Here is a 221-nt window from a genome sequence, read left to right as displayed (position 1 = left end):
AGCCTTGGGGTGAACGACGAGGTGACGGGAAGGCGGCCAAGAGCAGAGGGTGGCTTGTACCCATGCAGCAGCCCCTGGTCCCCATACGGGGCCCTAAAGCAGCTCCAGAAGCCCCGAGGCTCAAATTGCTTGTGCCGCGGGCTCTATTGCTGCGGTGTGGTCATGCTCCAAAGCTTCCAGCATCATAAACGGGGGTGGTCTGGCTTTTGGAACGTGGGGCT

At 61.1% G+C, this 221-nt stretch overlaps 1 protein-coding gene across 1 annotated transcript in view; it reads left to right on the top strand.

Moving 5' to 3' along the window:
• Positions 1–221, top strand: part of LOC104499801 (2-oxoglutarate dehydrogenase, mitochondrial-like) — a gene marked incomplete at both ends in the record, with an annotated part of 11,572 nt that overhangs the window by 6,333 nt on the left and 5,018 nt on the right. The gene's annotated exons all lie outside the window — the stretch shown is intronic.

Source organism: Buceros rhinoceros, unplaced genomic scaffold (assembly GCF_000710305.1).
Source record: "Buceros rhinoceros silvestris isolate BGI_N320 unplaced genomic scaffold, ASM71030v1 scaffold21709, whole genome shotgun sequence".
In the NCBI taxonomy this organism is placed as follows: domain Eukaryota; kingdom Metazoa; phylum Chordata; class Aves; order Bucerotiformes; family Bucerotidae; genus Buceros; species Buceros rhinoceros.
The sequence above is the reverse complement of the archived record's forward strand: the minus strand, read 5'-3'. Positions and strand labels throughout refer to the sequence as shown.